Genomic DNA, 25,181 nt, shown 5'->3' with positions numbered 1-25,181 from the left:
CCCAGTATCTTGTAATAACCTATAATGGAATATAATCAGCAAAACAAAACCAAAAGCGAATCACTATGCTATACACCTAAAACTAACACAAAATTGTAAATCAACTATACTTCAATAAAAACAAATGGTTAAGAAGGTAAAAAAGTTTAACCATGTGTGTGTTACCTATTCAATAATAAACACATACATTATTTTTTAAAATGGGCATAAACTTTTTTTTTGGCTGCGTTTGGTCTTTGTTGCTGCGCGCGGGCTTTCTCTAGTTGTGGCGAGTGGGGGCTACTCTCCATTGCGGTGCGTGGGCTTCTCACTGTGGTGGCTTCTCTTGTTGCGGAGCATGGGCTCTAGCCATGCGGGCTTCAGTAGTTGCAGCACGCAGGCTCAGTAGTTGTGGCTTGCGGGCTCTAGAACGCAGGCTCAGTAGTTGTGGTGCATGGGCTTAGTTCTGTGGCATGTGGGATCTTCCTGGACCAGGGATCGAACCCATGTCCCCTGCATCGGCAGGCAAATTCTTAACCACTGTGCCACCAGGGAAGTCCCTAAATAGGCATAAACTATTATAGCACAACTGTGGGTACCCTGCCCAGATGTCCTTTGCACTCATCATTCCTGTATATGTTGACACTACGGCTTCCAACCATCAGCACCTTGACTTCTTTGCTGAAGGTTTTATTTAGCCTCAGGCCAAAAAAACCTGCAAAATTAATGCCTCCCCACCCCAGCTGCCCTTACACTATGCCAGATGGGGGTGGGTTGGTATTCCCAAGGGGGGAACAAGTCTGAGGCACGTTCCACATAGCATCCCAGAGGTCCCCAGCAGCATTGAGCCCAATGGCCCATAGTGGTGACCTGCTCAGTAATACACCCTCTTTTTACTTCCTTCTTTTCTGTCTCACTTCCTCACTCCCAGAGGTGCTTCCAGCGTTCACCTCCCAATAAACCACTTGCACTAAAATCCTCAGCTCAGGACCTGTTTATGGAGGAACCCAAACCAAAACATTTGTTAATACTTACAGCACTTACTGTAGAGTGAGGGAGACAAATCATCACACGAACGGTTGTGTAATTAAATTCATACTGAGCATCATTAAACTCCTGTTTGTAACTGAATGTAGTTTAAGTGCTAGGGAAGACATTTTATTTTGGAAATGGCTCATGCATTGTTTAGAAGAATTTTTTTTTTTTTTTGGTAAAAGCACTTAACACATGACAAATATAAGAAGTAGAAAAGGCATTTACATAAGCTACAGGAAGGGTAGTATTAAGTAAAAGTGAATCAAAATAAATAGTTTCTGCTTTCTTTGATTTTTGAATTCTAAAGAAGACAAAAATACACAAGGAGGTTTGAATATAACATGTTTTGTGGATTTCTTCTTAATCACTGCTTTCTGTTTGCTGTATTTTTATGCTCAGAAAACACCTGAAAATTGTAGTTGCTTATACAATCAGACGCTTGATAATAATCCCAGGAAAATTATCCTTATCTTTCTTTTATAATGAATTCCAGGAACAGTCAGGTCAATGGAGAATCTTAGGTGCTGCTGAGAACTACCAATTTTGTGACAGTCATTGAAATTATGCTGCATTACAGCTTTTTTAGGACATACAAACAGAGCAGGATGTAAATAACCCTCTTTATTTTTCTCATTTCAGCTTTGTTTTTTTTCCATGTTAATCAGATCCAATGTTATTGAAGACAGTATGGCATAGAAAACTATATCTGATTTTTTCCCCAGGTGGTTATTATTTTACAATTATCTGGCAAAATAAGGACCAATATTTAGTCGGTTCCCATCTGTGAGACATTGTCCGTCTGCGTTATTTACAGTACATGAAAACCTACTTAGCAAACATAGAGAAATATAATATATTCAGCAATCAAATATTGGAACATGACTGTCTGGTACTAAATAAGATAAGGGGAGTCTGTTTCATAATCATGAGTGATGATATGTAAACCTCTCTTCATAGAGGCAAAGTGGAAAAAGCAGTGCACTCAAAAGACTACTGCCAACTGCCAGATGACCTTAGACGAGTCTGTTTATCTCTCTGAGTCTCAATTCCCTTATCTGTGTGTTGAAGGGTTTCCACCAGATGCTCCATGAGGTCTCACTGGGAGCTTAAAGTCAATGTCTGTTTAACCCAGAGTGACCCGAGGTAGAGCACAGCTCACCTGGCGGGGGCTGGGTTATGGGGACAAAAGAATAGAATGGAAGTCTTTGAAGAGAATTGAATGGTTACTTCTACCCATCCTTCCAAGTCAAGGTATAACCCCACCTCTTCCAGAAGCTCAGGTTCCAGAGAAGAGGGCAGGAAAGAGGAAAATGGGACATCAGGACAGTGCAGGACGTCAGCCTGACTGATATTCAGGGCAGAGGTAGGAGCCAAAGTGGAAGCCAAGGCTTATGCATGGAGCCAAGACTGAGCAGCAGAGAAAGGAATAAGGAATGGTAATTGGCCAATGGGCTCCCAGCAAAGGCACTTCAAAATAAGAGCCAAAGATGTTGTTAGAACTGTCTTAGGGCAACTACCATCATCGCAGCAAGCAGACATGAAAGTCCATGTAAACACTTGCTGGGAGCCTACCATGTGCTTGGGAGTTGCTGGAAATCAAAAGTGAATCACATGTAGCCCTGCCTCCTAGGAGTTTAAAATTTGGAGAGACAGGTGTGTACACCACTAACTGGCTATACTTTACTTTGCAGACGGCTCTAAAACAAGAGTCTAAATCAAGTGCTGTGGGAGTTCAGAAAATTAAATCTGGTTCAACTAAACTGGGAAGGATAAGGGAAGGCTTTGTAATGCAAGTGATATTTAAACTGGACCTTCCTTGGGAGGTAGGTAGGATCAGCAGGTGGAGGATTAGGGAAGAGTAGATAAAACAGCAGGTGAAGAGGGGTGAAGGAATGAGATGACGTGATGTACCTGGTTCCAGTGAGAGGCCAAGTGTAGCTGGAGCAGGAGGAGGGCCGCAGACGGGGGAGCAGGTGGAGCCAGAAGAGAGGCTGCCCCAGGACTGGGAGGTGCTTTGACTCTCATGCTAAGCAGTCTGGGCCACAACCCAGTGAGAGGCTGGATGACGTCATTCAACCAGCCACTCCCACAGGTGTCTAGGCAGCCAAGCCCAGACGCTGTAAGTGTCCAAGAGGAGAGGAGAGAAGGAGGGGCAGAGAGAGGAAGGGAAAGAGGAGTTAACAGCAGCCTTGCGGTTCCAAGCTAGACTGAGTGGTTAGGAACTTTACTGATTGAGACATGGGCTACAGAAGAAAGTTTGAAGGGAGAGATGATAAATTTAATTTGGTAAAATTGGCAACATCCATGAGAAGCTCATCATTAGGCCATTGATTATGTAGTTCTGGAATTTGGGAGAGAGCCAGGGCTGGATTAACTGCTCAGGAGAAAGCAGTGGGAGTGGATGAGATGCCTCAGGAGAGAATGGTGAACAGAAAGAAAAGAAAGTGAAGATGTCTTGGGGGAAAAACCACCTGGTGAGGAGTCAGTGAACATACCAGGAAAGATGAGGAAAGTAGGGTAAAGACAAGAGAGAGTTGTACTGTGGAACCCAAAGGAGGTTAAGATTTTACAGAAGAGTCGGGAATTTTTTAAAAAGCTCAACGGAGGTCAAGGTGGATGAGAAAAAGATGTAATGGAATTGGAACTTAAGTCAACACAAAATGAGGAAGTGAAGTCAGTGAGTATAAGAAGAATGAGACCATAAGAGAGGAGACAAAAAAGTTGTTGGCTTTAGGTGAAGCTAGATTCTAAGGAATGTTTGGTTCATTTGTTATTTCAAACTTGCAGAAAAGTTGCAAAAATAGTACAAAGAGCTCCCATGTGCCCAAATTCACCATTCACCATTTGTTAACATTTTGCCTCATTGTTTTATCATTCTGTCTCTTACTCTCTTTTCTTGAATTATGTCAGTTGCAGACGTCATGCCCCTTTTACATTCAGATATTTCAGTGCAGATTTCCAATGAATAAGGACATTACCTTCCATTACAACAGTACAGTTACCAGAATAAGACTTTCACATGGATATAATGCCATTATCTAATCTACATTCAGTAATCGTGTCTAAGAAGTCCTTTATAGCTATTTTTTCTCCATTCTGGATGCAAGCCAGGATTGTGTATTTCATTTAGTTGTCATGTCTCTTTGGTTTCCTTGAAATGGAACAGTTCTTAAGTCCTTCTTTATCTTTCATGACATTAACATTTTTTGAGGAGTACAGACTAGTTATTTTATAGAATGTCCTTCACTGTGGATTTGATGATGCTTTCTCCAAATTTGATTAAGGTTTCTAATTTTCCAGGACTGCCCCAGAAGTGATTGTCTTTCTCAAGGCATCGTATCAGGAGGCATATGATGTTGTTTTGTTCCCTTATTGGGGATATGATCTTAGATTACTTGTTGATGTGGAGTCTGCCATATTTCTCCATTGTAAAGTAGCTGTTTTCCTTCTATAATTAGTAATTTATGGAAAGATACTTTGAGACTATGTAAATATCCTGCTCCTCATTAGACAGTCACCTACTATTAATATTTAGTATTCATTGATGATTTTTGCCTAAATCAGTTATTACTATGATGGTTATAAAATGTGATTTTTTTCTAAAAATATGTGTTCCTTCTGCATTTATTCGTTGGTTTATTACTATAAGGATGAGCAACTATTTATTTATTTATTTATGTCAGTGTGGATAAATGTTTGTTAAAAGAATGTGGGAAGAAAAAAAAAAAAAAGAATGTGGGAAGACTTGAATTTTCTTATAGATGGAATGAAAAGACCCAATGGGTAATGTAAGGAATATAGGGGATAATTAAAGCAGTCAAGTCTGAAGAAGGGGTGGGATTAAGAGTGCAAATTGAAGGAGTTGGTCCTGCACAGGTGTGGGAACTAAGCAAAGTGAAACTAGAACGGAAGAAAAGGCAGGGGACTGCAGCAGGAAGGTTAGGGGACTCATTCCTGATGCCCCTCATTGCTTACATGAAGTATGTGGTGACGTCAGCCACACATGTGCCTGGTTCTATTAAGACGAACCTTAAGTGGCTGGTGAGATGACTGATAAAACTACCTTTTAGGGCTTCCCTAGTGGCGCAGTGGTTGAGAGTCCACCTGCCGATGCAGGGGACGTGGGTTCGTGCCCCGGTCCGGGAAGATCCCATATGCCGCGGAGCCTGCGCGTCCAGAGCCTGTGCTCCACAACGGGAGAGGCCACAACAGTGAGAGGCCCGCGTACAGCAAAAAAAAAAAACAAAAACAAACAAAAACTACCTTTTATATCAAATACTGTGGAGAGCACTAAGTACAGGTCTACAATCCATCATCCAAAATTACTGAGACCAGAGGCACTATGGAATTCAGAATGTATGGTAATATGGTACATATACCATATTTTATGTAACACCCCCAGCAGAATCTGGGGCAGTATGTGGTAATCACACGCAGTTTTTATTTCTAAAGTGAAGCCAACATTTCTAAAGTGAAAGGCAAATTTTCACGCTGTAAATGACAGTCTCATGTCAGTTTGGATTAGGTGAGGCCACCAAAAAAGTTTGCATCAAAGTTATAAAAAGAAGTTTTGGTTTTCACAGCATTTTACATTTCTGAACTGTGAATAAAGGAGTGTGGACCTATGTAAACAGTCCTCTGAGAGCAAGTACTCCCAAATCAAGGAGTCAAGGAAGGCTTTGCACCTGAGCAGGGTCTTGAAGAAGGTCTAGGCTTTTGATTAGCAGAAACTGGGGATTAGAGGTAGGATAGAGGAAAGGACATTCCAAATAGAGGGAAGAATTTGAGAAAAGTCACAGAGTGAGGAAAGTCCCTGGCTTGTCTGGGTGATTATTGGTAATTTCGGGTTACTGGATCTTAGGCTGGCAGGAGGGAGTGTCAGACCATCCAGCGGGAAAGGTGGCTTGGAACCTGAACGCAAGAACTCTGAATACCATCCTCAAGGTTTGAAACTTTATTCTGTCATCACTGGGGAGTGACATGGTCACATCTCTGCTTTTGTTAAGTGGAACCTGGGCTGATTGGATTCTCGCTTTGTGCCGGTGCAGAGGATTGACTGGAGTCAGGGGACAGTGAGGCAGGAGGCAGTTGCAGTCATGGAGGGGAGATTTGTTAAGAGCTGGTGTGAGCGCAGCCAAGGGGAAGATAGAGATTTGAAAGCCAAGTTAGACTCCATGGGACCTGAGTAATTGAATAAAGGGTGTGGAGGAAAGAGAGATTCAAAGATTGGCTCCTGGCTGAACCTCAAGGACAGAAAGCAAGACAGTATATGAGTGATGAAGATTGAGGGCTCAGGTATCCACCCAGTTGGGCTCATGCCCCAGCTGCAACTTCCTACCTGTGGGAAGTACAGCCGAGAGCTTAATCTTCTCATCTGCAAATGGAAATAGTAATAGCATCTTCCTGAAAGGATAATAGTGTGGCTTAAATGAGTTAATCCATATAAGTAAATACTAATCACAGGGCCTGACACATAGAAAATATACCACAGATGTTTGTGAATATTGTTGGTGATTTTGATGATGGTGACATTGAGAGAGAGATCCCAAAAGATGTTGTAGTTCTGGAATTGTATATAGATTGACTTGTAGTTATAAGGTCATTAGAGGAAAGTTTCTGATTTTTACCTCTTTGACTATTTAATATTCCTAGTTTCTTCAAAAAAATTTATGCAGAGTAAAACAAAAACCTGTTAACATTCTTTAGTGTATGATAATAGAGAGGTGTTTCCTGGCCTTAAGATAACATACATACTCTATACCTCTGTCTATTATGTGTACTTTTAAAACTCAGTAACTCACCAAAACACTGCTATTAACTGGAAAGAAAGCTTTCTAGAGGGAGTGGTTGCTGTAGGCTGTAGGTTGAAGGTGCAGCGGAAGAAAAAGAACTGCTCACCAATAGACTTTTATCAAGGTGAAATTCAGAAAACTAGTCACAGATATTCAAAATGGTATTGACAGTATGACCAATGTTGTAAGATAGTTTGGAATTTCAGTCTGATTGGAGAGCTGCCTTCAGAAGAAGGCCCACGTGTCTTGGCCTCTTTAAAAATTCTTCAAAAGAATTGCTTAGGCTTCTGGATAAAAAATACATCATTGGACTTGTCCCTATCAAGCAGTGTCCAGCTCTCCTGAACTTAGGTCAGATGACCTTGATGTTCAACCCTGTGTGAAGCAGAGATGTGATCAAGACTTGTGAACATCCTGCAGAAAACATTTGTTGCAGAGAAGCGGGGAGAGTTGATACAGACGTCTATCGAGGTGTGTCTGAAGTGGAACTTAAGCAAACTGTCAAAAAATTTCAAAAATCACTCACCACAATCAAGTACTTTAAAGTGTTGCAATTGCTGAGACTCTAGGTAGAAAATTCAAGTGCAGAGTAAGAGGCATGCGGGAAAATGTTTCTGTGGCAGTTAAGCTCCATATATACTGTTACGTAAACTTATAAACATTTGGAATGAAAGACTAGTGTTATCTATAAAACACTTTCTCTTATGTGCCATCATCTTTAGCAAAGTGTTCTGCATTTGGAAGACATAGTTTCTTCTAAGTGAAGAATGAAAACTCTCTGATATAAAAAACCATTATCATATTTTCTAGAGTTAAAAAATGTTTGAGAAGACAAGTTTTTTCATTTTAGGATGTAATTAATGCACCTGTTCTATATAGAAGCCAGTGGTGACACTCATGTATTCAGTATTAACAAATATGTGTGCCTGCAGTTCTCTAAGAACGAGATGACGAAATCACCAGTATGAAGTCCAAATCCCAGGGAAAATGAATCACCCTGAAACAAAACTATTTGGGGGGATTATGAATACAGTATAGTAATAACAAACATAATGCAATGTTATATTTCTATATAGACCCCTGCATTTTGGAGGAAATGTATTCTTCAGTGGCTTTAATGTTAGAGAGTCAGGTTAACTCAAACCCAGTGCTTTAGCTATGTTCAACAAGCACTTTGAGCATTTAACTTTGTACATGCTACACAGATGCATAGATATTAAGCTAGAATAATCATTACAAAATTAAGTAGTATATCTTTTTTTCTTTGACCACATGGGCTTGCGGGATCTTAGTTCCCCCACCAGGGCTTGAACCCGGGCCACGGCAGTGAAGGTGCTGAGTCCTAACCACTGGAGCACCAGGAAATTCCAGTAGTATATCTTTTAATAAGCTATGTCTACTTACCGAAAGTTAAGACCTGTACCAATGATCCAGTTGAAATAAGCAGCACTTTCCTTTCTTTCCCTTTTATCTGAAATACCCATGTAAATTTTCTTTTGGTCTTCAATTTGTTTCTTTATTATATTTTGCCTGTATAGATAGAACCCAAAAGAGACAATTAGAGGTTTACATTATTGAAATTAATATGGAAGCACACACACACAAGCCAACCAGGAAAAAAATCAGTTCACTCTTTGAAGCTTCAAGACTATTTACATTACATCTAATTTGAAAATATTGCAGATAATGGGACTAGTATACTTAATTTAAAAAATAAATCTCTATTCTTAACAAGAAACCTCAGTAATGAAAGAGAAATATAAAAGAAGCTTCAAATAAATGAAGACACTTTTGTTTCTGGGAGGGATGGCTAGTGGCCATGAGTAATGAGACCTAATTCTTCTCAAATTAGATAATTTATTTAAGACAATTTAAGGTCTGTTTTTGAGGGCTTTGAGAAAATTAAAGTTAATCTGCAAGAGATAAAAAGACAGATATTGTCAAGCCAGTGTTGAGAGATCCCCTATAAAAGCATGCTTTAAAGGTATGCTATTTAAAACACAGTGGCTAAGGCTTAAAAATAGATAAGTGCAGCAGAATAGCTAGCTACATGATTGTAATTGTACATGAAAACAACATTTGATAAGAGAAGCATCACAAATCAATAGGTAAAAGGTGGATAATTCAATAAATGTTTCCAAAAAGTTGGCAGGCTATTTGCGGGAAAAATATAGATTCTCCTTCTCTGCCCAAACCTTATGTATAAATTTCAGATAAATTTAGAATTAAATATAAGAAAATTAAGTAATAGTATTTGAAAAAAATTTGATGAATATATAACTGATCTCTAGAAGAAAAGACCATTTTCTAAACATAGTGAAAAATCACAAAGGAGAATATCAATATTTTTGAGTTCATAAACTTTTATCTCTATGCTTAAGAAATGACAAAATACTAAAAGTAAACAATTTATGAAAAAATATGACTTTCAAATATAATGGCTTTAAATTATAAAAAGTTCATATGTTAGAATCCCTATAGATACATGGGTAAAGAACAAGGATAGTAATATTGCAAAATAAATATAAATGAAAAATAAATTTGTGAAAAATTCAGACTCATCTGTAAAGAAAGGTCAATCAAAACAGCTATGAGATACCATTTTACTGATGAAATTACAAAAGATTAAAAATATATGATGCTACTGAGGCTGTGTTAAGACAGAGGCTTTCATAATGGCTGGTGGGAGTGTGAATTGGTACAACTAACCTGCAAAAGGACTTGGCACTGTGTACCAAGAGCAGGATTACTGAGAAATCATCCAAAATGCAGTGAGAAATACAGAGTTGTTCACTGCAGTATTATCATTATTATTGTCATTATTTGGTTCATTAGAAATACAACATACTATATTTGTGTTTTACCAAATATCAAAAAATTGAAATTATCATAAGGAAAATGAAATTTCAGTAGAATTATATGTACTTAATTTAATAACCAGAAGCAATTGGGGAAGTTTTTTTAAATTGAGATATAATTGACATAGAACACTGTATAAATTTAAGGTGCACAAAGTGTTGATTTCATATATTTATATAGTGTGACATGGTCGCCACTGTAGCTTCAGCTAAACACCTCCGTACATCACATAATTATCTTTTCTTTTTTGATGAGAACATTTAAGGTCTAGTTTGTTAGCTGCTTTGAAGAATATAATACGATATTGTTGACTATAATAATGCTGTGTATAATGCTGTGTATTAGGTCTCCAGAACTTATTCATCTTCTAAATGGAAGTTTGGGCCCTTTGAACCACATCTTCTCAATTCCCCCATCACTTCCAGCTCTGGTAACCACCATTCTACTCTGTTTCTACAAGTTTGGCTTTTTTAGATTCCACATAAAAGTGAGATCAAACAGTATTTGTTTTTCTGTGTCTGACTTAACTCACTTAACATAATGCCCTCAAGGTCCATCCATGTTTCTGCAAATGGCAGCCTATTCTTTCTCATGGTTGAATAATATTCCTTTGTGTATATATGTATCACATCTTTGTTCATTCATCTGTTGACAGACACTTCAGTCGTTTCCATATCTTGGCTATTGTGAATAATGCTGCAATAAGCTTGGGAGTGCAGATATCTTTTCGATATCCTGTTATCATTTCCTTTGGATATATACCCAGAGTGGGACTTCGGATCATATGGTAGTTCTACTTTTAATTTTTTGAGGAACCTTCATACTGTTTTCCATAGTGGCTGGACTAGGGAAGTTTGTGACACACTGAAGATGTTAAGGACCAGAATAGGGGCATCTGATGCAGCCCAGTTGGAAGCAGAGGCTGGAGAAAAAGAAAACAATTTCTGTCCATGGCCTACTAGTAGGGACTGCTTAACCATCAATTACTCATGTATCATGCCCTTCCACCAGGTTTTAAGGTCCTTAAGGGCAGGGAATGATCCTAATGCTTTTGAAGCAACCAGAGGCCAGCTCTGTGCTGGGCATAGAGTAGGACCTTCAGGACATGTGATGCTTGAGGAGGAATTCTCCACCTGGCTTCTGCCCGATTTCCTGGGTAGTATTTACTTTCTGCTTAGTCTGTTGGTGGCGCAGTTGTTTGTTTGTTTGTTTTAAACTAGGGACTTCTCATCTCTGGAGTGGGGGAGGTTATTATAAAATAAATACATCTCTGAGCTAAGTTATTTGCAGTACCTGAGCAATATGGCACTGGCAACAACAACAAAAAGTAAGCTACTTTACACTTTTAGAAGGTTATGTTTGACTCTGAGACTGGTCATCTATGAGCCCACAGATAGTCTCTGTCGCCAGCCCTTGGTGCTCCTTGGCAGCCAGTGATAACACTTAGGGCCTGTGAGTATCAGGTGTTTCTATATTGATCCTCAAAGTGTGAGCAGTCTTGGAGGTCTTTATTAATGTCTTAAGTCAACCAACCTCTCTGTATTTAGAATGCTGAAAGGGATTCCAAGGTGGAAAGGTCCTTATTATTGAGTATATATTGCAATTACACACCTTGAAATCATTGTGCTGAGGAATTAATTAGATGAAACATTGCAGGACAGTTTATTGCCTCAACTCTCTTGTATCGACCTTTGTTCTGAGACTCTTGGAGTTTCCTCGGGAACATGATGGAGGGGCTTTTACACCCCTCCTCTAAGTCAAGAGGAGAAACAAGTGTGCTGTTTTTAGTGTTGAAATGAGTGCTGATACAAACATTTACTCTTTCATATATACTCATGATCTAATGAACAGTCGGAAAATATGGCCACAGGGAGGAGGGTTGCCAGGAACGATAAATGTATAATGAAATAGTTTAATATGCAGAAAACTGTTTCTGATATATACTAGCTGGTGCTTACAGAGGAAAATAATTACTCCTAAGATTGCACCATGCCTCCTTTCTATATCTTCCTTGGTTTTACAAAAATATTTATTTTTATGGTATATTTCCCTAGAGTCTTTTTCATATTCATATTGTACAAGGATATAAATAATCATATATATACAATTTTTAATTTTTTAATTCATTTAACATCTAGCATAAATGTTTTCACATTACTAGTTTTGATGACCATAATTCTAATTGCTGAAAAATATTTTGTTAGGTAATTTATAATAATTTATTAAATATAACCTAATGTAAGAATTTGGGCTTGCTTCCAATTTTATTATTACAAAAATTCCATTTTTGCTATTATAAAAATGTATTTCTGTGACATGTCTTTTTATTATTTTGAATTAGAGTAGATTCTCAGAAGTGAAGTTTTGGGGCACAATGTTTGAAGTCTTTTTGGTTCTTTTTTTTACTGAAATATAGTGGCTTACAATATTATATTAGTTTCAGGTGTGCAACAGTGGTTCAATATTTTTATAAATTGAAGTCTTTCTGGTTCTTGATAAAATTACCGAATTTCTTTCCAAAGTGGTTATATCAATGTATAACTCTACCATCTACAACCTTCTTTTTATGGTCTCGTGAAAGTCTCCTTTTATTTACTGAGAAAAAGGTGAAAACAACTTGTTTGATGATATGCATGATACCTTCCCCAGAGATGCCCCAAAATAAAAATGGAATTCGCACATATTTGTAGAGAGAAGAAAAGGTGGAGAAGTGTGGTATAGGACTATCACAACAGTGTGTGTGTGTGCACGGTAGGCAGTGTGGAGAATTGGAGCTTAATGTGCCTAACAAGAGATTACTCTTTTGCCTGAAAAATAGGCTGAGCTGACCATATGGTGAGTGGGATGAAGTCACTTTCCTAACATTGTGTGCAAGATTTCTAGGTCTTTGTCTTCACTCTGTCCTTAGCTAGTAAAGTCAATGGGGACGCCTCCTTGCAAATGGCAGGAGGCAAAACCCCATTTCCGCCCTAATTTGTCATCATTTGCCCAGAATTCATTTAGACTTTTGTTTTTAATACATGTATTCTCCTTTGGCAATACCATAATGTCTTTTTCCCCCCGTTGGTCTCTCTTTGCTGTAATCATGATGAACACAAATGTAATGGGCGTAGTATTCCTTCATTTGAGTCCTGCTTTTATTCTTTTAATTCTCAACTGCTGCTCTTCCTGAAGGAGGACTGTGTTACAAAAGAATGGAATTTTCCAGACAATGTTTAGTACATAATAGTTTTAAGAGGCTTCATGTTTGCAAGAGACAAATTAAGCAGCCTCCTCTAATACGTAGACAACATCTGTTACACAAAGTCACCATTAATGATAACACCGGGATCTCCTTTGTGGCTGATTTTCATCCAGCTGCACCTACCCATAAAAGGCGTCAGCAAAGAGGGCTACATATTTATCTTTCAGTTCAGAATGACTTTGGAAAATGGCACATAAACCCAAAGCAAATCTTTGTTAACCTCTGAAATCAGAACTTCCATAAATCACTGCTAAGAATAGCTTATAACTTCCTCACAGCCAACTCACCATTTCCATTTGGTGTTTTATAAGATGCTCCAAATTTCAAATTGGTAATACAGAAGAAAGCCACACACCAAGAAATGGAGCCATTTGGCACCCACCTGTAAAGGGACCAACATGCCCCTTGGTCTGTCAGTTACAAGTTCTTACCCCAAAGCTTTATTCAGACAACATTCCCATTTGTACCAACAGAGCTATCACTCAATAACAAAAACCCTACAAAATCCTTGAGAGGGCTAGTTAGCTACGGTTAATAGTTTGATTTAATGAATTGTCCTTATTTACTTTGATATTAAACATTAAGTTTCTTAAAGGAAAGCCACCCAAAAGACTTGTAGAAGGGTTACACTTTCTTTGCAAGAATGAGCTGTATAAATTCTCTCTCTTATTTGGTTGTGGAATGTATTCCAGTATGTTTTCATCTCCTCTGTGGAGATGGTTTCTCTGTGGATGTATAACTTACAGTGTAACATGTCAAATTACTCATTTAATGCCTACTGAGTGCCTGCTCTTTCAGGCTTGTTGCTGGTTGCCAAGGATGCACTGGAGAACAAGATAAAGTCTTTGCCCTCTGGTCTTACCCCCAGATGGAGAGAGAAACAACAAATGACTAAAATTGTAAATAAGGCAAGAGCGATTGAGTGGTGGCACTTTAAATGAGGTGTTCGGAGACAGACTCTATACAGAATTTTAAATGAAGCAGGGGAGCGAGTAGTGTAAATATGCAGGAAACACACATTCCAGGCAGAGGGAACAGCAGCTGCACAGGCCTCAAACTTGGCAGGTGCAGGAAACAGAATGGAAGGCTGTGTGGCTGGATGTAGGGAGGATGGGAGATGAAGGCAAGGCTGTGAAGGTAGAGGCAGAGGTCAGTTCTTGGAGGGCCCTGAAGGCCACAGGAAGGGTCAGGGGTTTTACACTGTGTGAAGGAACACCTCAGGAGGTTTTAAAGCAAATCCAACCAAACACATACATTTTACACCAGCTGAAAGACCTCTTTGAAGCATAAAGAAACCAAAATGTAACTCAGTTTCCCCACCTGTCACAATGAGAAGTTTGCCTTAAAATGCAATTTTAACCAGGGCTCATAGATGGTTTTCAGACAGTCCACACGAGGCTTATAAAATGTTATATGTTTATGAATGTGTGTAAGAAGAATCCAGACCTCAGGAATGCTAAGAACCACTGGTCTAGATGACCATAAATTAATAGAGTTCCAGCCATATAGAACATGATCCTCTAGGTCCTAAACATAGCTGGCAGTCTTCCATTAATAATTTTTTTTAAATGTGGGACTTCATTTTTCATTGACTTATTTCCTTTCTTCATCATTAATCAGGTGTATATTTTCAAGTCTCTTTGTCCCACCTGGTAGATTGCATTACATTCTTTATCCCTTTCTACATCTGTGCTCTTCACCATGTAACTTTGTAGGGCAGGGCATACTTCCATACACCTTGGCTCTGGCCAAATGACCTGCTTTGGCCGATGGGATGTCAGCAGACGTGACACAAGCAAAATCCTGGACAGCACTTGTGAATTCTCGCTGTTTTGCTCCTGCCACCATCATGAGAAGGACCTGCCTATGCTAACCTGCCAGTCCCAGGAGGGGAGTGAGAATCCTGGGGGCAGCTGAGTCACCCGAGCCAGGCCCAGGCTAAATTGGTCGATGCCCAGACACACAGATTTGGGAGCTAAATGAGTGCTTATTATTGTATGCTGCTGAGACACTTTTGGAAACGTTCATAACACTGCAATAGTTAACTGATATTGCTGCCATACTTGTAGTCTCCTTTTAAAAACACCAAATTGGACATCCTGAAAGTTATGTTCATTTGTACCCATTTGGGGCTTTGATTCAAAACTGAATCCCCAATTTCAAATTTCATAACCATGTTAACCCTGGTTGTTTGCACTTCCTTACTGGCACCCTCTCAGGCTTTGCCTTCAAAAACTGGCGCAGCTGCTCCCGGAGGCCAAGTACTAGAGGGTTCCACTAGTGGCAGAAGGATGAAGTTTGCAGCCCTAATCTCATAATACTGTGACACAGCCTGACGGTGGCGTATGCCACAGCATCCTAGCCTGATACAGGATGCTAATGAAGGCTACAAATCCTCCTTCAAAGCAGGGGTGTAAGCTGTAGAACCTTGCTAAACGTCTGTAATTAATGTAAACTGCAGCATACCAGCTGAACCTTGGGATACGCTTAATTGCCTAGGGTGGCTTAATCTTCAGCCCTGCCAGTTGCAGAAGGATTACTTGTCTTTGGTGAACTCAGTTGAGAGTTGAAAGTAAATTTGCTTAAATAGTAGAGTTTAGAATAGGCATAACAGCAGATTCATAAATAACTGCTACCGAAAAGTAAACTACAGCTAAATCTAAGCCTGTTCTTTGTCTAACCAAGGACTGCCACCTAGAAAAAAGAGGGAGCATCAGAATCTCTTGATTTAGGCTTTTATTAAACTACAGTGTGAGTCACGAGGAGAACAGTGGGTTCTGTTTAAGGTCATAGTTATGACCAAAGCAACATTACCTTAATATCAAAACTACATTTCCTTTCATGAGCCTTCGAAAGTGGAGGGACCTAAGAATTTTGCTAATTCTTCACTGAGCTTCACAGTTTTTTTAAATTAATTAATTAATTTATTTTGGCTACATTGGGCCTTCATTGCTGCACGCGGGCTTTCTCTAGTTGGCGTGAGTGGGTACTACTCTTCGTTGCGGTGCGCGGGCTTCTCAGTGTGGTGGCTTCTCTTGTTGCGGACCATGGGCTCTAGGCGCATGGGTTTCAGTAGTTGTGGCACACTGGCCTAGTTGCTCTGTGGCATGGGGGATCTTTACAGACCAGGGATCGAACCCATGTCCCCTGCATTGGCAGGCGGATTCTTAACCACTGCACCACCAGGGAGGTCCCGAGCGTCACTGTTATCAATACTGTTATGAAGATAATTCCCTAGCTTCAACTCTACAGACTCAGTTTAAGTGCAAAACAATTATGAGCATCTTTTCCAAATATGGACTGCCATAAAGAGTTTTTTAAAAAATATAACTAACTCTATTAGTAGATAAAAATATGTGTTAAGGATAAAATTATTGTAAACTCTTCATATACATTGGCTCCTGCAGAAGGCTGCTGTTTGCGTACCACTAACCTCTTCTTTCCTTCTCCCTTTATAATAGAAGCTCAATTTTATTTAGGATAAACGTGATCCACTGAAAAGTGGCATTTCCTAACTTCCCGGATGGGTGTGGCCATATGACTAGGTTTGGGCCAATGAGTTGAAAGTAGAAGTGTTGTATGTTCCTTCAAGAGACGAGGCACATCTTTCTTTGTTCTTTACTTTAGCAGCTGGCCTGGAACATGGATGTGATGGGTGGGCCTCCAGCAGCCGTCTTGGATCATGAGGACAAGGATAATTATAGGGGTAGTAGAACAGAGAACTCCAGAGAGCCTGAGTTCCTGAGTACTGTGCGGAGCAGCTCTGCCATCCTGGACTGCCATTCAGTACTGTCTCTGTGAAATATTAGGTTCTCTGTCTTTAGTGGACTGGGGAGCTTGTTGCACACAGAATAGTTCTCAGAATACAAATTTTAAAAATTGTTGCATTAAAATTTGCAGTGGATTTGCCTGGCAAGAACCTGACATCTGTTTTGCAAAGCAGGTAGCTCGGCCAGTGTACCCTCTGCTCTGTGGGGAGAAAACGCTGGTGAGGGGACTCCTGCAGAGACACCTGGGGGCCTCAGGCTCATTCTGGCTTCTCCCCAGCGAGACTGTGATAACTGCAGGATAGCTCTTGTTTACCTCGGCCTGCAAATGGAAATCAACTTAAACATTCAGTAGTCAGGATGATTAAACTTGGATGATTAAACTTCTCTAAGCTGTTAGAGAAGATTGGTGAGAAAACTTGGGGAAATGTTTTTCAATATATATTAGGTGGTGGAAAAGAGTAGACTAGAAAATTGCACTTATTTCACAGGGACAAAAGTAGAAGGAAATATGCTATACTAAGATGGTTCTGGTAGGCAAAGAATTATGGCTAATTAAACATTTTATTATTACTTTTTCATTTAAAACCCTTTATTTTGAAATAACTTAAGACATAAGTTGCAAAAATAGTCATCTCACAGAACCACAGTACGCTGTCAAAACCAGGAAACTGACATTGTACAATACTATTAAGGCAAATATAGACCTATTACTCTACTATTTTTATAATAAAATATGATCGAAGTTGGTCTATGTTTAGTGTGTGATAATTTGGGATAAATATAAACCACTTTATAATATATATTATATAATACATAATAGACTATCCCCACCCCTCAAGTAATTAGGAGTGAAAATTGCACATAAAGTAGCCTGGTAATTCAGAAGTAAATTTTAATTCATCATTAAAAGGTAGGGTTTGTGGGCTTCCCTGGTGGCGCAGTGGTTGAGAGTCTGCCTGCCGATGCAGGGGACACGGGTTCGTGCCCCGGTCCGGGAAGATCCCATATGCCGTGGAGCAGCTGGGCCCGTGAGCCATGGCCGCTGAGCCTGTGCGTCTGGAGCCTGTGCTCCGCAATGGGAGAGGCCACAATAGTGAGAGACCCGTGTACCGCCAAAAAAAAAAAAAAAAGAGTTTGTTTCAGTTCTTTAAAGAAAAGAAGGTGAGCACCATGAACCATGTTTGTGAACAGGAGTTGATTTTTTGTTGGTGTGTATAAAACTATGCTCCCTTCTTTACTTCAGGACCTTTCATTTTGATAAAATAGTTTTGAACTTTAGTCTATCTGTGACTTTTTAAAAATCCATCATAAATTTCTCTTGGGAACAGGTGATATTTTTAAAAAGAATCTAGCAATTCCACTCCTAGGTATATATCCAACTGAGATGTATACATCTTTTCAACAAAATACATAGACTAGAATGTCCGTAAAAACAGTATTCATAATAGCCCCCAAACTGGAATCTACCCAAATGACCATCTATAGTAAATGCATAAGTAAATCGTGCTATACATACTCACATAACAAATGCAACAATGAGAATGCACGAACCACAACTACACGCAAATATACAGACGAAGTTCACAGTTATAATCCTGAGTAGAAGAAGCCAGGCACAAGAAAATGCATACTGTAGAATTACATTTATATAAACTACAAAGCTGGGCAAGACTAATCTTTGCTGTTAGAGGTCAAGATAGTGGTTACCCTTGGGTGGGAGTGACCGAGAGGGAGCAGGAGGTTGTAGGGATGCTGGGAGCGTTCTCTTTGTTGATTTGGATGCTGGTTTCACTGATGTGTTCACTTTGTAGAAGTTCATCAAGTCATACACTTACCATATGTGTCTTTTATTTTTAAGGTAACATTGGTTTATACCATTATATGTTTCATGTGTACAGCATTATATTTGTACTTTTGTATACACTGCAGCATACTCACCATCAAAAATTTAGTTTCAATCCATCACCATACAGTTGACCCCTTTCTTTATCTATTTCACCCTCCCCTACATCTTCCCCCCTGGTAACCACTATTCTATACTCTGTACCTGCATGTTTGTTTTGCTTGGTTTGTTCTGTTATTTTGTTTTTCTGTTTGTTTGTTTATAGTCCACATAGAGTGAAATCCGGGTTGATGTGGATGGTGGGAAGAAGCCCAAGAACACCAGTAAGAACTCGGGGTCTGGAGCGCCAGCCCAGGGTAGGTTCTTGATAGAACCAGGGTCTCTCAGTGGTGGGTGTTCTGTATGCGATATGAATTAATTCAATGATACTTCTTTCCTCCTGACATTCAGAGCTGCTACTCTGGGGGAAATAAAAAATTTGAAAGAAAAATGAGTGGAAATCTAGGTGATGTTTATGTGGACCCTGTGAAGGACATGGCAGGGTACCTCTCCCCCACCCTCTTTCCTCCTCTAACTGTCTCTCTTTTGTCGCTGCTTCCCAGCCTTCTCCTCTAGCACACTTGCCTCCTTCTTGGAAGAAGGAAAGGAGTCCCAGACTTCAATTCCTCCTTCTTTCTTGAAAACTCCAGTAGCGTGGGGTTTTCCTTGCCCAGGGCTCTGCTGATCCAGAGAGTGAGGGCCCTTCAGGCTGTGGTCCCTGGGGGCCAGGAGCATGCTGTGGACACGGCCCTCCTGTTTCCGCTCCTGACGGTGATGCTGCTGCTCCTCTCTTCTGGAATTCACCTGCAGGAGAGCACATCTAGCCACAGCCAGGGCCTGTTCATTTCCTTCCAAAGACTCCAGTCTCACGGAAAGAATGCATGTTCCTTCTAGTGGCATTACTTTAACCTACCCATGTCCACAACTATCCAGGATAATTATATTAAAAGACCTTTTTGCCTGCTTTGAGGCTTATTTTCCTTGAAAGAGCCCTCATGTTAGCTGAGATTGGTTTTGTCTGGAGCCTGTCAGGACATTGAGTGCTGATGACAAATGGATCCTTTCTGATCCCCATGCTCCCTCCTTGATGGAATGCAAGGGGGAAGGGAGTTGTGTTTTAGGTAAGGCTGCACTAAGGTGTGAAAATGCACCTTTGCTTCATGCCTTCAGTATGGCCCAGAGGAGCTGTCCACCCCCAGTAGGCATGCGTGATGCTTATGCGATACAGTTGTAACAGTTAAGATTGGACTTTTGATTGATAGATGGTGCTGATGGTGCTTTTTCTAAACATCCCTCTGACACTTTACATTATAAAAGATAACATTTGCCTTTTATCTGATACTACCTGATGAGTCACTTCTTTTGTGGCTAGTAGAGCAGGAAGGCTAAGGAACCAGCTCTGACTCCAGATGGCATGGGTTTGAATCCCACGTCTGCCATTTACTGTGCAATTTCAGGCAAGTAACTTAAATGTTCCCATGATGTGGTTTTCCCATCTGTAAAGTGGGTGCACTAAGTGGTACCTACCATACAGGGGTGTTATAAGTAGTAAATGAACTAATACATATAAACCACTTGGAACAGTGCCCAAACATAGTAAATACTAAACAAATGTGCAGTATGGTTATAAAAATACATTTTCTTTAGATGAGCAGTTGTCCCGTAAAATTGACTCGTGACCTCACTACCCTTCGTTACAAAGACTGTAAAAGACACAGCCCCCTGCACAATGCTGGAGCTTAAACCAGCACCCACATCACTTCCCTTCTTCAGTACCAAGAACTCACCTTGCCAGGTAAGGATCACTCTGAAGCAAGAGGATACTTCAAAATCAAGGCTTTGGATTTCAACTGAGCTGGGCAAATCATGTTTTGAACAGTCCTTTTCTCAATCTGCTTAGTTTCCAAATATCTGCTTATGAAGATCGAAACCACCTTTACTTTCCCTGTGGGTTTTGAGTAACTCAAAACAAATTCTTTCTTACAAAGTTTTGTATTTCCGGCTGGAAGCTTGTTTATCCCCCGTCTCCCGAGAAACAACCCTCGCCCCTTGGCCACACTCTTGGGAAACCAGAGACTAAGTTCTTCTCCTTGAACGTGAGTATTCAGAGCTATCCTGGAAACAGGGCAGAGCAGAAGTCTGTGGCCACCTTTGGTACATTCTTAGTTGTTTTGAGGAGAAGCCGCTATATTCTTTGAAATAAATTTCCAGTTAATAAACACAAAAATAAATACACACAAATAGAGATACAAATAGCACATTTTAAATTTACCTCATTTTAAAAATCATGCCTGCTTCCCAAAAGTGTATAAAAACTGGGGGGAGAGCATCCTGGGGTTGGTGCACAGCATCCACCTTTCTGCTTCCTTCCCCCCCATCTCTCACTGTCATTGTGTTACTCTCATAGCCTTTCATCTTTGGGGTTACCTTTAATGTTTGATTTATTAAGACCAAACTTCCACTTCCACTTCCACCGTGAGAAATCATAGGCAGGGTGAGAGGAGGGGAATAGATACCCAGAGCTGACCCTGGAGGTAGTTTTTGAGATCATTGTACAAAATCTTCAAGTACGTGAACTCTATTCTGAAATACCTACACATCTGTGCAGAAGTGTCCTTGTGAATGAGAGAAATACAAAATCATCACTAAGCCAACATCACAGTAAAAATTGCCATAGGTAAGATCCTTCACTGGATGCCAAAATCAGGGCAAATTTTGAGGAGGAACAGAATATTTAAATATTCCCCACCCCCTAAGATACTTGTTAATTACAAGTGGAAAGATGGTAACCTTGCACTGGAGACACCAGGCAGACACCACTTCATCCAAACAATGAGGGTTAACATCACCAGTGATGAGACCCATCAACTCCATGTACCCCTGACGTCATGAACTGAGAGGAATCCAACACTTCTTCTCCGTGCATTTCCCGAAAGGCACAATTTCAATCTCATGAGAAAGCATCAGACAAACCCAAACTGAAAGACACTCATAAGATAAGTGACCAGTACACTTTAAAAGTTTCAAAGTCAGGAAAGACAAAGACTGAGGACCTGCCCTGATTGGAGACGTGATACCTACATGGAAAGCGGGATCCTGGAGTAGGTCTGGGGCCAGAAAAAGAATGTCAGTGGAAAAGTGGTGATATCCAAACAAAGTCTGTAGTTGGGAGTCTGGTTCATTTCCTGATGGTGCTGATCGTTCTATGGTTATGTAATAGGCTCACCTTGGGGGAGTCTGGGTCAGGAGCAGATGAAGAGTTCTCTGAACTATTTTTGTAACTTTCTGAAAGCTTAAAATAACTTTAAAACACAAAGTTAAATTTTAAAAAATAATTCAAAAGTGCCCTTTTGAACAGGAAGTCTCCAAATACAGATTGTTGCTTTGACACGTTTGGTTGGCCTGCAGTTGTACAGCCAGAAAATTGCTTCAACAATTCTAGAACTATTCAAAACAGGTTCTTCCTACCTGAAGAGAACAATTGAAATACCAAAAAAGTAAAGCAATTCCCGATGACAAGATGTGTCATTGTTGATTGGTGAAAGTGTCACACACTAGTGTACTGCCAAATGTATTATAGCAGCATGGAAAAGAGTTATATTTGTCTGAATGACGTCTTGTCAAGAATATCCCAAATCTTGACTTTGGAAAGCCTGGTGGGGAAACCCAGTAGTGTTTTCTTCAGTTAAAGCTGAAAGCAAGATAAACAAAGGCTCATCCAACCTGGTTACCAGGCTTGAACACTCACCGGGGTGCTGACACTGGGGGAGATTGGGAAGTGTGTGCTTTTTTTTTTTGTCTTCTAATCATGCTGAAGGCACAGGATTGTGTGGCTTTATTTTTCTTCTTGTTGATTGAATACAAGGTGTTTGGTTTTAACAGCTCTACTGAGAGAGAAACCGACATACGAGAAACTGCACACATTTAAAGTGTACAGATGGATACACTTGACGTACGTGTACCCCCGTGATGCCCTCACCACACTCAAGGCAGTGAGTATAGCCACAAGCCCCTTGGTGACCCCTCTCTCCTGTACCTCTCCACCGCCCCATGCCAGGCAACGCTGGGCAGCTTTCTGTCACTATTGTTTGCATTCTCTAAAATTTTATATAAATGGAATCATACAATATGTGATATTTTGTATCTGGCTTCTCTCACCGAGCATGTTTTCAGGGTTCGCCCACGTTGTTGCTGTATCACTAGTCAATTATTTTTTAATGTGCATTTTTATTTGAGAAACTTTTTTGCTTTTTACAAAGTTGGTCCAGAGATTTTTAAAGATTGCACTTTTCACCCCTAGTGATTCCTGCAGGAGAGCTGAGCTAGCCTCCTCCTTGGATTCATAGTAAACTAGAGCTCTCACAGTCAAACATTTAAGATTCATCAGGTGACAAAGTGCAGGAAGAAGGACGGGTAACCTGCAAGAACCCTGGATTCCTTGTGGATGTGCCTCAGAGTTCTTTCCTCACAGCGATGGCTAATGATCTATGTAAAAGTGGCATTTTAGTTAACACCTTCAATTTCCACCCTGCTTTGTGGGTTTGACAGCATTTTCTCATTTTATTTCAGCAGCAACAGCAAACATTGATGGAGGCCCACGGGGCCCTGATCCCGTCCCAAGTCATCACCAGCCTGGCTCAGGAGTGGGATGAAGGCAAAGGAGCACAGCCCCCATCAGCCAAAGGAAAACCTGAAAAGTGGGCGCCAGGGCAGCTAAGAGGTGCTGGATTTTCAGGTGGATGAAGAACCTTTGGGGGCTAAGGCTGAAGGCTGCGGCAGCCAGCAGTGGGGATGGAGGGAAAGTGGGGGGACATCCAAGTGGGACAACCTCCCAGGGCAAGATGCAGAACTTGGTATTTTATTGTATGGATAGTGAGGAGCTGTTCAGCTTTTTAAAGCAAGAATGTATAAAGTTATATTTATGAAGATCTATTTGAAACAATATATACGGCCAATCAGAACTGGGGACAAAGACGCAGACAGGAAGACCACAGAGAAGACAATCCAGTGGTCTGAGTGGTTGAGAGCTCAGTTCACCAGGGCTCGGGGCAGCATCACACTTACTCCATCCAGTGTCCCAGGCCAGATAAATGTTACCCCCTCTTGACAGATCAAGAGAGGGAGAAGGAGAGGTTTTTCGAAGAGTACGTGAGTCCGACTTAAGCTCCGATTACTGTAGTTGACGGCAGAGGTGGGACCTTAAACTGGTACTCAGCGTTCAGATAGTAATACTGATGGTGACAATGAGGACGATCCCAAAGGAAGGGACCGAGTGTTATACACCCCTGGCAGGTGAGCCCTGTTCTAGGTGCTTTGCATATATTCATTTCTGGGAATGGGGTTGTCAGGTGGGCTTCTTATCGTCAAGAATACAAACTCTGATAGATGGTCGAGGCCTGGACTCAGGGTAGGAGTGGGCCAGGGAAAGAGTGGGGTTGGTGCTCTGAACGTGGGGCTCCTTTGGAAGGAAGGAGGAGGGAAATGTTTCACAGGCCTGAGTGGCCAGGGGAACCAAGGAGTGGGGGGGGGGGGGCAGCCGGGGAAGAGGGAGGAGGGGGCATTGTTTCACTTTTAGTAAGCTGGAGACCACTTCCTGGTCTTGGGGGAAAAAAGGAATGGTACTCATTAAAAGAAGAAAAGGGTGAATTTCCTTAAATCTAAATAGCATTAGCTGTAATTTTTGGAGGGTTTATTAAAGTATAGGATGGTTTTTAGTGAGTTTGAAATCATTAAGAACCAATAATCCAATTTTTAAAAGATGGGTATATTTTAGTCAGCATTAGCCTTAATTTTCTGAAGGGAAGACTTTTCATTCACATAAAAATCATTTGGAATAATTTGAGAATTTTATACGTCAAACTACTGTATTCTATTTTTCTGCTCAACTCTATATTTGAAAAGACAAACCTTTAGCTATCATTGTTGGATTGTTATTGTTAGTTATTATGCATGTAGAAATGTACATTCCAACAGTGGAGAAGGTACAAAGGGAAAAGCTAAAATATCCTGGTCCTACTCCTCAGAGATGCCATGCCTGACCGTGTCTGTTTTTGGTTCTGCATCTAAACTGTTTACTCAGAAAAGGCATGTATTTTGAAGCTTAATAAAAACTTGAATTGTGTACAAAATGCTATGGCATATTGTGCTGCATTTACTAAGCAGAACCGACCCATCATAACTTTTAGAAACAGACTTTATTAAAATTTTCAGCAGAAAGCTCTACAATGGTGATATTTAATGGAAAAGTATGTTTTTAGTACCTGACACAACCACGAACAGCTTCATTGTAACCGTTACTAAACAGACATTAAAATATTCATGTCAATTCTATTTGAATAACTTTCATGCCTTGTAAAATCTGAAGAACCTTTTAAATTGATTTGGCGTTAGAATGTTTAAAGAAATAAATTTGCTTTTAAGACCAGCTTTATCAGAATCCATGAAGGTTATATTGTGGCATGAACGTGCATACTATAAATGCTGGGGGAACAAAAAGAAAAAAAAAAAAGAATGGAAAAATTCCTGTCAGATGTAATGTTACCAGTTTATTATTTGGGATCATCATAAAAGCATTCATTAGCACGGCCCCTCTCACTTCTCAACCGCAGGCTGAGTTCCGT

General features: G+C 40.3%; 1 long non-coding RNA gene across 1 annotated transcript in view; it reads left to right on the top strand.

Moving 5' to 3' along the window:
* The window catches only part of LOC307197703, a 59,460-nt gene extending 35,426 nt beyond the window's left edge, over positions 1-24,034 (top strand). The window contains exons 3-5 of the long non-coding RNA XR_013831488.1: positions 18,788-18,878; positions 22,444-22,553; positions 23,131-24,034. This is a non-coding gene — a long non-coding RNA (uncharacterized lncRNA). The remainder of the gene's footprint in view (positions 1-18,787; positions 18,879-22,443; positions 22,554-23,130) is intronic.
* Positions 24,035-25,181: the final 1,147 nt, after the last annotated feature.

This window comes from Stenella coeruleoalba, assembly GCF_951394435.1.
Source record: "Stenella coeruleoalba genome assembly, chromosome: 15".
Taxonomy (NCBI): Eukaryota; Metazoa; Chordata; class Mammalia; order Artiodactyla; family Delphinidae; genus Stenella; species Stenella coeruleoalba.
This window is presented reverse-complemented; position numbering and strand designations above follow the sequence as displayed.